This window comes from Triturus cristatus, chromosome 12 (assembly GCF_964204655.1).
Source record: "Triturus cristatus chromosome 12, aTriCri1.1, whole genome shotgun sequence".
In the NCBI taxonomy this organism is placed as follows: domain Eukaryota; kingdom Metazoa; phylum Chordata; class Amphibia; order Caudata; family Salamandridae; genus Triturus; species Triturus cristatus.
This window is the reverse complement of record NC_140595.1, coordinates 596287439-596300958: the sequence shown is the minus strand read 5'-3', so window position 1 is coordinate 596300958 and position 13520 is coordinate 596287439. Positions and strand designations below refer to the sequence as shown.

Below are 13520 nucleotides of genomic sequence, written 5' to 3'. Positions count from 1 at the left end.
GACGGAAAAAACAACGAAAGCTCACAAAAACGTGTCAAGACACTGGCAAAAAGTCACACCCAACTCTCACTAAGGAGTTTGACTTTGTTGTTACCTCTGAAGACTTAGACGTTGATCAGGCGTTAATAGATTACCTCACTGAAAAGGTTGCCCCTCTTAAATGTTGTTCCATTTCCAAACATGGATCCCATGTGCCCTGGTATAAAACCGAACAGAGAAAGTTTCTTGCAAAAAATTGGAAAGACGGTGGCGTCTGACCAAAAATATACTTCATAAGAAGGCCATTAGAGCAGTCATAACGATCTACCACCATAACATCAAAAGAGCCTGGAAATCTTACATTTCCAACCAAATCGGCCAGGCTGGAAACTTGTTTAAAGAGCCATTTAAAGTGCTCAACAGTTTTATAAACCCACCTTCAAGAGACACATGCATCACAAGCTCTATGCGATTCTCTGGCTAATTATTTTGAGGATAAAATCAAATTGATTTATCAGAACTTCCCCAGCCAATTTGATCAGGCACATGAGGAGTCTAATTTTGATCTACCGCCTTCCAACTGTGCCTTCAGCGTAGGAAAGCTTAGTGCTTTCTTACTATTAATTCAGAAAGCGTTTGTACTAGCCAAATCAGGCTCTCCTTTGGATATATGTCCCCCTAGGATCTCTGCTGTTCTTTCTAATCAACTCTCCCCTACAATATGCTCTCAGTTCAATCTATCAGCTAACACAGGGAAAATTCCCCTGGCCTGGAAAGCGGCTCAGGTCCTCCCGATCCAAAAGACGGCCAACATGGCACCTACTAACGACACCAACTATCAACCTATTTTGCTGCTTCCTTTACTGAGCAAGCTGTTGAAAGGACAAATAAACAAACAACTAATGGATTACTTAGAGATCAATAAGCTTCTGGATCCATCACAATCTGGGGTCAGACCATCACACAGCACAGAGACAGTCTTGGTAGAAGTTACAGACCACATTAGATGCTCTCTAGATGCTAATATACCATCCAATCTTGTGCTGCTGGACTTGTCCTCGGCGTTTGATACTGTGTCTCCTCCCAGGCTGCTTCAAAGGCTGCAGGAGACTGTAATGCATGGGACAGCGCTACAATGGTTCGGTTATTTATTTATTTATTTTTTTAACTTTGTTTTTATTGATTTTCTTCCCAAGAGACAGTGCAACCATTCAAATAATTAACAATACAGTGGTCCATCATGGCCAGACCAATGGTTTGTGATTTCTTAACTAACAGAACTCAAACCATCACTCTGATTTCTTCCACATCACTCACCATGATGCTAGATATGGGGTTGCCCCACACTTTTTAACATATGTGTCACTCCCCTAGCCAAGACTGTCAAAGCTTTTGGTTTCAAAATACTATCCTATGCTGATGATACACAGCTAATAATCTCCTTTGACAAAGACCTGGTCAAAGATAAAGAACACTTCTCAGCTGGAATCAAAGCAGTCGCTGGCTGGATGATGGAGAAGTGCCTCCAGTTGAATGCAGGTAAAACAGATTAAGCTATTTGGCAAGGCCTAAGAGCTTTTAGCCCTGACTGGTGGCTTTCTGAACTTGGAATGGCTCAGATTCCCAAATAGGTAGTCAAGAACGTGGGTGTCTGATTGGACCAATTCCTTACCATGAAAGAGCAGGTTCTGTCTATTATAGGTACCTACTTTCACACAATGCGCCTGTTGAGGAGAGCCTTCCCTTTCCTCCCTTTTCCAGTGAAGATAATTCTGGTTCAGGTTCTTGCATTAGCCGATTGGATTATGGCAATGCCCTTGTGGCCTCGGCAAATGAGGCACTGTTATCGAAACTACAAGTTGTTCAGAACACTGCAGCCCGGCTTATTTGCATTCTTCAATCTGAGGCTGCATCCTCTCCCCTTTTGCGTTCATTGCATTGGTCACCGATCCGGAAAATAATTGTTTTTAAAATGTGTTGCCTAACACACAACTCTCTGATAGGAAAAGGTCCCAGCTACCGATCTTTGAAACTCACTCACTATCACCCAATCCGACTTATAAGATCCAGTGATAAAGCTCTGCTCATTGTCCCACAGGTCGAAGGTGCCAAACTGGGGGAAGGTCTTTTTCATACCTATCCCCTCTGTATTGGAATAAGTTGGCATTTCACATTCAAAATCCACTGACCACCTTCAATTTAGAAAATTACTTAAGGCAGTGTTCTGTTCTAATTCAGCAGTTACCGCCTTGCCTGTGATCTACTATGCGCCGAGATAGATTTGTGTGTGTTACAAATTAAATTAATAATAATAAAATAACGGAACGTCTGGGATGGTGTGTGGCGCTTGCACTTCAGACAAAATGCGTCTCCCTCTCTCCTGTATCCATGGCCGTCAGTCTCCAAGTACAGCTCAAGTTACTGCTGCAGTATGCCCTTCGTCAGGGTCTGAATCTGGTGCAGTCAACACTACAAGATGGTACCCTTCTGTACCGATTTCTACTGTTTTTCATAAAACCTTTTTATTGGGTTTTCAGATAACAAGTAAAGCATTACATATTCATCTGAGTCAGAGGTGTAGACATAGCATACCGGGGAAAATGACTGGTATTGAGGCACCATTACATGTAATGAGAGTAAGGACTGAGTTCATAGAATGTTTATGAAGCACTTTCAGGGGGCGAGTCGCTCCCAGAGAAGGTGTGTCTACTTGTTTACGTACCCAAAAGATGTATGATAAGGGGAGAACTAGTTACTAACATGGGGTACCAAACCAAGGGTAGTGACAAGGAGAAGAGGGGGAGGGTTAAGCAGGTGTGCGGTAGTTTTCCCTGAGTATCCGCCGTTGTAGGCGCTTAATGATTCCATCAGGTTGTGCCGGCTGCCATGTATTTGCGCGCAGGGTGGGGAGGTGTCAGTAAGGCAGGGTTACCGCCGCCCCTAGGGAGGCCGCTCAATGAGACACTGCAGGTGGACCTGGGGACTGTGGGGTGTAGTGTCATAATCAATAGTGTTTTTGCCCCTTTAGCGAGGATGCAGAGGAACATGAGAAATCTGTGACCTGAGGTAAAAACTCCCACAAGGTGGAGGTAAACTTATATTACCGCCTAGACATTGGACCAGACTGCAGCTGGTACCATTGTCATAACTACCATGACAATTAATTATGGTTTTTAAATATATTATTTTTCACTAATTACTAGCAGAGTGACATCGCTTTAGGTCCTGATGAATGCCGCAAACTTTTTGGTCATCTGGCAGAAACATGTTGACCTCTGACGAATAGGACATTCTGTCAGTCCTATATATCACTAGTCTTTTTAATCCTAGTCTATGGGGACATGGAATAAATTTAGTTTAGTCACCCAGGAGCTAGTTTTAATATACACATTTTGTTGTTTTTTTGCACTCTGCCCCTCACCCCAATCGCCTAAATTGGGAACATTATAAAACACCCCATGCTCCTCTCCACAGGGAGAGTTGTAGCCCACACTGTGTACCTTTCTGTCACAGTGTGCAAGAGGGGACCCAATGATGAAGCATGTCACCCTTGGGTGAGTGAGGGCTCTCGTCTTTAAGATAATGACTCCCCTTTTCCCTCATACACAAGTATGTTCTTGTTTTGTTTGAATTAGCGTCCACTTACTTTGTGTGAGTACTATAATCAATAGTCTGGCAGAAGCTCAGAAGTAGCTATGCCCATTCAGGGGAGGTGGGGCAGCGGCGCACTCTACGCACCTCCTCTAATGGAAGCGCATTTTCCTTTGCAGCGCCCCACTTATGTACTGCTCCTATCTAGCCCGACAGGGGGGATCCCTCAGGTGCCCACCAGTGCAGTGTGATGCCTCGTTTGGCTGGAAGGAGGGCCAGGACTGTAAACCACGACTGCACTTTGTAGTGTTTCCTGCGCCGTAATATTCTTAATGAACAGGCTTCCCAGGAAGAGGTGTTGGGGGGCTCCGTGACGTTGCATAGTTTGACATGGATGGCGCTCCAATATGGTTGCAGGGCATGCCCAGAACATATGGAGAAAGGTTCTAGGGGTCTAGCAGCGATGGCACGCAAACAGTGACACCGGGTAATGGTAAAGAATTGTATATTTTTTAAACGGGAGTTCCGAGAAACCTTCTTTGGAAATTCCAGTGCTTGCTCCCACTCTTTGTCGCGTAGTGGCCTCTCAAACTCCTCCCTCCATTTGTGACGTGACTGAGCAAGTGGGGCAGGGGTCAGTTCCCGGATGCCCTTCAATATCTAAGTAATAAGGTTTCAGCTGGGGCCCATGGTCAGTACTGTGTGAAGCACTAGATGGGTCGTGCTTTCATCCCCAGATAGGTCCCAAAGGCGCCGCCAATCAAGTATGATTTGCCTAAGGAGAAGGAATTGCCCGAGGGGGAGTCTGCTTTCTTCCGCTAGCTGGTCGAAGGTAAGTAACTGGCCCTCAGAAAATAGAGACTCCATCTCAAGATGCGAGTGATATGTCCAGGTCTATACCTCCCGGGCAGGGTAGTAGCCCCACCACGGGGCAAGCCGAGTAGCGGCAGTTGCGAGGTGTAGAGTGGGGCCCCTCGGGACAGACGATGGATGTGAGCATATGTGCCTGTTCAGTATTTACCTGTATTGAATGGGTTCAGGCAGGTTAAGCTCCCGGTAGGAGCAGGCGGCGGATTGCCAGCAATGGTAAAGGCCCAATGTCAGAACAGGCCTCCCCCAAGTAGAGCCCCACTGTTCAGCGAGACAGCCACTGGAGCTGTGCCACTGGGAAGTATGCCTCAAACGACAGGGCTCTTAGACCCCTTTGGTTTGCCGGCAGCTGCACCTTAACCAAAATGACTCGCCGGCTGGCATTTCACCAAATAAGGGAAAAAGCAGAGCGTCTAGTTCCCTGAAAAAGAAGCGGGAGGAATGACCGGAAGGTTGGCAAAATAATAAAGGAGACGAGGTAGGAGGACCATTTTTGCCAATGCGATTTTTCCTATAGGGGCCAGGGCAAAAGTCCTCCAAAATCCCACCAATGAGCATATGCCTGCCAGTATTCTGCAGTGATTGCCCTCGTAGAGATCATGGGGAGTATGGTACAGGCTAATGCCCAGGTAGCGAGGTGCCCATGCGTGCCTGGCGAGGCTAGAATCGCCAACGCACACCTCTCACTGAGGGAGGTCAGGGCTGAGAGGATAGACTTAAGATTTCACCCAGTTAACCCTCAGCCTGGCTGCATGTGCATAGTTTGACAGCAAGGCCCGAAGAGATTCGAGGTTGGTTGAGATGTCCTGCAGATAAAGAAGCAGGTCATCTGCATACCAGGACACACTGTGGATCTTGTCCATCAGGGGGATGCCCCATTCCTCTCCCTCCCCCTGCAGGCACACCACCAGGGGTCCCATTGCCAGGGCAAAGAGCAGGGGGGGACGGCAGTCACCTTGATGAGTACCCGGTTCACAGGAAAGGAATCCACTATGTAGTGGCCCAAGCTTACCCGCGAGGTGGGGTTCAAAAATAGCAAATTACTGTAGGCTAGGAGTTTAGGTCCCATTCCCATGTGGTGGAGTACCGAGAACAAATAGGGCCAGGACATGGTATCAAATGCCTTCTCTAGGTCCAGGACCAGGCAAGCAGCACGGGGAAAAAGGCCCCTCACTCGATCCTGAACGTGAAAAAGGCAGCACATTTTCTGAGACGCGCTTCTGCCAGGGACAAAACCATTCTGATCGGGGTGTACGAGTACAGAAAGAATTTGGGCATAACGATCTGCTAAAATGTTACCAAGGATTTTGTAATCCTCCATCAGGAGGACAATCAGTCTATAGAAGGCCAACAGGGTGGGATCCCTGTCTGGCTTCGGAACTGAGACCAGAAGAGACCTGCGGAGCAAATGCAGGAACTCACCGTCCTACAAGTCTGCCCTGTACATTTCCCCCAACGAATTGGAAACGGCGTTGTAGTATTCTAACGGCAGGTAATCCAAGCCTGGGGTTTTATTTTGGGCCAGGTCCAGGATCGCCTGTTTCACATCAGCTGGTGTAATCTCCACGTCCATGGAGGCCTTCACCTGGGAAGAAATCTGGGGCAGAGTGAGAGTGGCGAGGAACTGGTCTATGGATTTCGATTAATCATGCAGCGGGGCCATGTACACCTCAACATAATCGTCAGATTGGGCATGGACCACAACGCCAGAGGGGGTGACCACTTCAGTTACGGGGCGAGCGTCAGAATCCTGGTGAATAAGCCATGCCAAGAGTGCTCCCGGCCTGCCTCCCTCCCTATGCACCCTAGCGGCGTACGATTTGAAATATAACACCTGAGATCTGTTAGGGGTGCCGAGTGGGCACTTCGTACCTCCACCAACTGAGCCGCAAATAATGGGCTGGCATCCGCTGCCCTGCTGAGGGCAGCAAATTTGCGATCTGCCGCCTGCAAGTTCCGCTCAAGTGTTCTACGGACCCTTACTATCTGCAGGATATATGCCCCTCTGACCCTTACTATCTGCAGGATATATGCCCCTCTAGTGACTACCTTGAAAGCCTCCCATTCCAGAATTCTGGTGGATGCTGTGTTGAAGTTTTTGGAGAAATAGCAGTGATTGTTTGCTTCCTGTTCATGTCGAAACACCTGGTCTTCAAGACAGTCAAACGGCAGCCGTGACACGGGGACAGGAGGTGGAGTGGGCCACCCTTTTAGGGCTATGAGGTGTGCATCGTCATCCGACAGGACCCGCCCCAGATATTCTGCACACTGAAACAGTGGGACGATAGAGGGTGAGCACAAGAAGCGGTCAAGGCATATATAGAGGTTGTGCAGGATAGAGTGAAATAAGTATAATTTAGTCGTGGGGGGCAGGGTACTCCAGCTGTCCCTGAGCGACCAGTGGTGTACCCAGGTACGGAAGCACTCCGTTTGCACGTAGGGCGGGGAGCGAGGAATGGGCAGGTGGGACCTATCCAGGGAGAGATCAGGCATACAATTTTAATCTCCCCCTAATATTCATGGTGAGCCTGTGAATTGGGCCAAGACGCCTAAAAGGGAGTCCCAGAATTTTCCCTGCTCAGTTTTGGGTGCATTGATGCTACCTAAGAGTACCGGTTAACCATCTAGAAGCCCTTCGAGTAATGCATATCGCCCCTCAGTGTCAACCGCCCTACAGGTTTCCTGGAAGGGGACGCCAGGCCGCAACCATACCATTACCCCCTGGCAAATGCCGTGTAGGTAGTGGCACAGAAGGTTCCTCGCCATCGCTTCAGCAGACGGACTAGTTCTTCCGCCGTAAGGTGTGTCTCTTGTAAAAGAGCTATCTGCGCCTGTTAACGCTTGATATAGGAGTATACAGTGTAGCGCTTGCGGGCAGTGTGCATGCCTCGTACGTTTAGAGTGAGGAAATTGGTGTCAGCGTTAGGGGCCATAGTCAGGCGAGAGTGATGCGATGGAGAAAGATGGGGAAAGAAGCGCGCTTACTGCTCCGCCCCTGCCTAGAGAACAACAGTCCCTGGAGTGTAGTGGCACTCGCTTACCTCTGTACTGGGATGAGAAGGAAGGGAGGAACGAGGAGGTAGGGAGATAACTGGGGAGGGACATATTCCCAACACTGGGGACCTACTGCAACCAATAGTATGTCCAAACAAAACAAGGAGCATGTTCTTTAGTGTAGAGGGCAAGCTGACTATTTTCCCAGAGCAAGCGGTGCATGTAGCCTATATGGAGTTGGTTAAGTTAAAAGGGGGGTCGGGGCAGCAAAGAGTACTGGGCCAGTGTTACGCTCGCTCACAATTCATAGCACGGCTAACAGTGAGAGAGAGATAGGAATCTACTCAGGGGTCATTTAAATGAGAGTGTCAGCTGTTTGGGGAGTCACAATGGATGGTGTCATTGACTCGGCTCGAGAGGTGCCCCAGTCGCTGGGATCTTCCTCAGAGGTAAAGATGTGGGGGCCCCTTCTCGTCATCAGCGGTGACAGAAGTAGGGCCCAGATCCGCTGCAGCCTGCAGAGCTTTGCGACGTGTGACGATAATTTGCTCCAAGTCCGGGGAGCTAAATGTGAAGCCCCAAGGCAGGGACCTTGAACGTGATGGAGTCCCCCTCCTCCGGCACTGCTTTTTCCGGGGTCAGCGTGCTCTTAGAATGTGACCAGCGTCTGAGAGCCTGGGTCCATTTGAGTTGAGTGCTGGTCAATCCAGTCCGATGCGTCAGCCGGGTCAGTGAAAAAGGAGGCGATGCCCTCGAAGATTATCTTGAGGCATGCTGGAAACAGCAGTGAGAATTGCACTCCCTGTTGGCTGAGGCGTTGTTTGACTTCCTCGGCCCAGATGTAGTCAGGGAACAACATGACATAATTGTCTTCCTCCCGAAGTGGCCAATTTTGTCTGACGGCATGCAGTACCGTATGACTATCCTTGAAGTGCAGGAATTTCGTCTACTGATTTCTACAGTTGACTCTCTCAGACCCCCCTTAGGCCATGCAAGTGCTGTCCCAGCTTCTTGCTGATCCCCAACAGCTTGACTAACCTGCCCCCTTTGTCTCATTGTTACCACCGGCACACCAGGGACAGGTGTAATGTCATCAAGGTGACTTGGGACTCTACGAGTATGGGCGGCATGTACTCAGTTGGGGAGACCTCCACACTTCACAGCTGTTGTAATGACCAAGAGAACCTGGTAGGGGCAACGCCACTGAGGCTCCAAGCACGACTTGCACACTTGCTTCTTTCTCATAACTCAGTTGTCGGGACTGAGATCATAGCACTGCTCCTGTTGTGGTGGGGATGTAGCATCTCCAACCTGGTGAGACACAGAATGCACTACATCAGCCAGTGCTTTGCACTAATCAAGAATCATGTCCTCTGTAATGTTCACAAGCGCATTTGCAGGCACAGCTGGCAGTCTCATTGCTCTACCCATGATGATTTCATGGGGAGACAATCATGTCCTCCTATCCATAGTACTGCGTATGCTCATCAACACAAGAGGCAAAGCATCAGGCCATTTCAAGGATGTCGAAGTACACACTTTAGCCAATCTGGATTTCAACGTGCCATTGACCTGCTCCACAATTCCGGAAGCCTGTGGTCTTTAACTGCGATGTATGCTCTGTTTGACTTGTAGTGCTGGGCACAACATCTTCAGGATCTCATTATTAAAATGAGTTGCTCGGTTTGACTCCAAAAAAGTTGGGAAACTGAACCTTGGGATTACCTCCCTCAACAATAACTTAGCCACTGTATCATTTCTCCTGGTTGGGTAAGCTTCAACCCAACGAGATGCACATAGTCTCTATAACATATCTCAGGCATTGCACACAGGAATCTCAATAAAGACCAGTTGCATCCTGTTGAAGGGACCACCTGATCGCCCTATGTGACTCATTTTTACTGCTGTTCCCCTGCCTACATTCTGCTGCCGGCACAAAATCTGTGACACAGTCCTTCTGCCATCAGTAAGAATCTTGGGTTAAACCATGTGTGCTTGAACAAGCGTACCATGGCATCTCTTCCTACTACATGTGCAGGTCCATGATAATGGCTCGCAATTGGTGGTGAAAAGCTATCTGGCCACACAGGTCTTCCATCTCCTGAAGCCCAAATGTCATCCTCATCTCTTTTGACACAACCAGCTCTAAACAGCCTTGCTGTCCTGTTTCTGACCCTTTTTTCTGTAACCTCTTAACTTCCTCCCAAGTATCAACTGCAGTCCACAACAGATTGCAATTTGTGGCATCCAATTATTAATTGTGGCACTCCCCATTAAAGGTGTAAGCATTCAGAGCACACTATCTCACAGTCTCATCGGCATACCTGTTGCCTGCTGTCACATAATCTGTGCCATTTCGGCATGCAGCACACTTCACAACCGTAATCTGGGCAGGTAACTGTAAAGCCTTTAAAAAGACTATGGACACTTTCACCATTTTGGAGAACCTGATGAGGTCATGAATCCCCTTTGTGATCATAACTGTCCGAAGTTGTGAACAACACCAAAGCCATACTGACTATCAGTGAAAATGGTCACACTCAGCTGGTCTGAAACACAGCATGCTCTAGTAAGAGCAATCAATTTGTCTACTTGTGCTGAAAATACTCCTTGATGCCAGGAGGCTTTGACCACACCTGAAATGGTACAGACCGCAAAGGCAGCTCTCAGGTTTCTCTCATGGTCTCGTAAGCAGTAGCCCTCAACAAACATCACATCATCTGATTCAGGTAGTGGCACATCTAGTGGGTCAGGTCTCAGCTTGGTGCATAATTCAGTAATATCAAGACAGTCATGCTCAACTTCACCCTCAATTATAGCGTTTCCAGGTATGGGCAACAGAGTTGCGGGCTTAAGTGTAGTACATCTCCTCAATGTTACATTTTCACTGCCAAGAATGACTTCTTCATACTTGGTGAGATGACTGTTGGTCAGGTACTGGGTTCTGGTACGTGTCAACAGGATATCGACAGAGTGGGGGACAAAAACAGTCAAAGGAGGACCCATGACAATGCTCTCGTACTGCTCAATGTTGGCACCAGTTGAGGCTACGGCTTTAAGAAAGCCAGGCAAAGTAGCAGCTACTGGAACAAGTGTGGCAGAAAAATAGACGATGGATCTGCGAGCATTCCCGTGCATCTGAGTTAGCACTGAGAGAGCGCAGCCCTCCCTCTCATTGCAAAACAAAGCAAAACATTTATTATAATCAGGCATACCCAGTGCCAGGGCGTGGCAGAGGCATTCTCTCAGCTCTGAAAAGCAATGCATACAGCTGTCATCCCATAGAACCGGATCTGACACATCTTTGGCCGTTAGGGAAAAGTTGGGAATCCTCTGTTGACAGTAGCTCACCATTCCCAAGAACATCCTGACTTCCTTCTGGTGGATTCATTTTCAGAATCGCTGAGATTCTGTCTTGTGACACCTTCCTCGCTCCTTTCTCAATGTGATGTCCTAGGTACAGGACTTCTTTCTTACAGTACTGCAATTTGGTCGGGGGACACTTTATGTCCATTGTCAGCTGAGTGGTTCAACAGAGCAATTATGGCTTCTTTGCAAGCCTCTTGTGTATTTGACATCACTAATAGGTTGTTAGTGTATTGGACTAGGACTGAGTGATAGGACATCACCAGGCACTCCTGATTCCTTATAAGTATCTGGTTAAAAATTGGCGTGCTCGCCGTATACCCTGATGGGACTTAGCACCATGCCGAAACACGGCTTCCAAACCGGAAAGCTAAAAGGAATTGTCTATCCTTATGCAATGGTGTAGGAAAAAAGCTTGGTATAAATCGATGACAGAGAACCACTTGTCCTCACATGGAATCTGAAACAAAATCACAGCTGGATTGGGTACCACAGGGCAAGAGGGAACAACAATGGAACTTGCCATTGGGTTTCTGCAAACCCATAATGTGTGAATTACACGGACTCCTTATAATCTCCTGCAGAATGCCTTGCTCAATCATTGAGTCAATCACAGGAGTAATCCCAGCAATAGTTTTATGGGTCAGATTGTACTGTGGGATTCTCGGGTACTGGGAATTAGATTTCACTGTTATGCAGTCAACACCCTTTATGAGCCCTATAGCTTTCCCTGAAAAGTCCCAGACTTCAGATAACACTGTGTATCTTAGTTCTGGTGGCAAATCATCCTTTGTCAACATCGGGAAAAGGTTGATCCCTGTCCTCTGATTAAGAATTTTAAAGACAATGTCCTCATCATCAGTCTGGAACTCTATACGATTTGGGGTACAGTAAATGGATCAGTTTAGCTTGCACAGTAGGTCTCGTCCAAGTAGATTTACAGGACACGAATCACACACCCCAAGTCGGTGATTCTCCTTGAAGGTCCCTATTTTGACAGGTACTGCTTCTGAAACTGGGCTAGTCATTTGTTTATTCGTAACTCCTACAACTTGGGTTCTTTTTCCCGAGAGGGTTAGATTGGGAACCTCTGCTGTTCTCACAGTAGAGCGGCCAGCACCAGTGTCAATGAGGAATGATATGGGAGACCCATTTACCTCACCATCCATAAATGGACCACTCTGGTCTACTTCTAAGGTTGTGCCAAGTATGCAATCCTCCTCCCCTCTCAGTCCCAATCATTGCGACAGGTCTGAGCTGTAATCATCATCTGTTTGTATCATAGAGTAGTATTGAGACGTATCCTAATTCACAAAAGGATTGGTGTTTACGTTGGAAACCTGATTCATGTTGGATCTTTGGACATTTGCATTTTGTTGTGGCATTGGGGCTGTGAAACCTGCATTACCTGAGCTTGAGGTACATTGGGATTGTGAACCCTTTGTCTCTGTACTTGTTGTGTCTGAACTATATTATTACCTTGTGATTGCACAAATCCACCATCCTGAACCTGATTCCCATTAGCCATGTTACCAGGATTAAATCCACATTTGTGCTTCCAATGCTGTAATCTGCTGTAGACATGGCACGGATTGGACTTTTTTTTAAAGTTGCTAAATCAGTCCCTGTACTCAGCTCAATTGGAACACCACACCCTCTACCTTGTGGTTGAAATCCATTTCCACCTTCCATCATAGGAACTCCCTGTTGATACCCTACCTGCATGACACCAGCGTTCCCTACAAATGGCTGATTCTGACCTCGCTGTGCAGCCTTTATTTGTGTCACCATCAGCTTTTCCTTAACTTTCTTGTGTTTCATTTCCAATTTGTTGCTACAGTATTCATCATACCTCAATATTTCATCAATGGGCTTACTCTGCCAAAAAATCAAATGCTGCTGAATCATCAAACTACCCTCGGGTTTCAATCCATATGCAAATCTGCACACAAAATGCCCCATGTCTTTAGGCTCAATAGTCTCTGTTCCACTGAACTGTTTGAATACCTGCAACAGTCTCTCATAATAAGCATGTATTGACTCTTTGGGTCGTTCTGTCAATCTTGACCCAATCAATTTCTTTAGGAGATATTTTTGATTTAAAAAATGTAATCACTTGATTGTACTTTTTCATTACCACTGGAGACGGAGCATGTGAAATAGGATGTCTCGTCGATTCCACCTCGGACCTTCCCATTTGCGAGTAAACTGCAAGGGTTTGCGACCGCAATTGCGGTCGCAAAACAATCATACATTTAACTGAGACTCGCTATCAGCAAGGGATGCCCTTGGCACGCCCCTTCCTAATAGTGAGTCGCAAACCCCATTTTGCTAGTTGGTGATAGGTTACAGACTTGCAAAATAGGGTTTGTACATGGGGCAGACCAATTTTGCGGTCGTAAACAGGACGATTTCCCATTTGTGACTGCAAAATATTGTCGTACATCTCGCCCATAGGGAATTTTCTGGCGTCTTTGGCATTGGAAGGTTTGGCCTATAGGTCTATAAATATGTTCTGCTCCGCTATCTTTGGCGGGCCCTTTGCTGGTGGATGGTCATCTGGTAGGGGAACATCCCTTTGTTTGTAAATTGTTATGGGGCATTAGGCTATCAGTGCCCACAGAGCCCAGGTATTCAACCGTGTGGGATGTTAATACGGTCCTAGAATTAGACAATATTTGTAATCATATTCATCTCTTTTTAGTTTTCTTGTTTTCTTG

The 13520-nt window shown here is 47.2% G+C and overlaps 1 pseudogene; it reads left to right on the top strand.

Moving 5' to 3' along the window:
- Positions 1–13520, top strand: part of LOC146776343 (fascin-like) — a 41972-nt pseudogene that overhangs the window by 3040 nt on the left and 25412 nt on the right.